Here is a 523-nt window from a genome sequence, read left to right as displayed (position 1 = left end):
CATTGTATCATTTCAGAATCCCAACTAAGTAAGAAAGATAATAGATTGAAGGAACAGGAATGCATTTCAAAATGCCATGATTAAATAGAGCAGAGGCAGATTTGTTGATACAGATTTAAGAGAACTTGCTAGTCAATAATGCTTTTGTATGATTTTTTAAAAAGGGTTGTAGCTATGTCATCTCTTTAGTCTCTTCTGTTATTTATTTTCATCATTAGTGCCCTTTGTATTTACTTTTCTTTTTGTATATGGTAAATATATAGGTGTGTAAAATAATGATTCTTTGGAGAAAACTGCCGAAGAGAGCACCATCATTCATGTTCTGAGATCAGACATCCTGTCATTACAATAAGGATTTTTCCCACTGTAGTGCATAATACTGTTTATAGAGACGGGAAAGAACAAGTGTATTCATCCTGTTCCATTTGGATGTCTCTCAAAAGAGCCATGACATGTCATTGCATTCCTCTTTCAAGTGTTTCCATATCTAGTCATACCACATAGTCACATCTTTTATGACATG

The sequence above is a fragment of the Penaeus monodon genome, chromosome 31, assembly GCF_015228065.2.
Source record: "Penaeus monodon isolate SGIC_2016 chromosome 31, NSTDA_Pmon_1, whole genome shotgun sequence".
In the NCBI taxonomy this organism is placed as follows: domain Eukaryota; kingdom Metazoa; phylum Arthropoda; class Malacostraca; order Decapoda; family Penaeidae; genus Penaeus; species Penaeus monodon.
Note: the sequence above shows the minus strand (reverse complement) of the source record.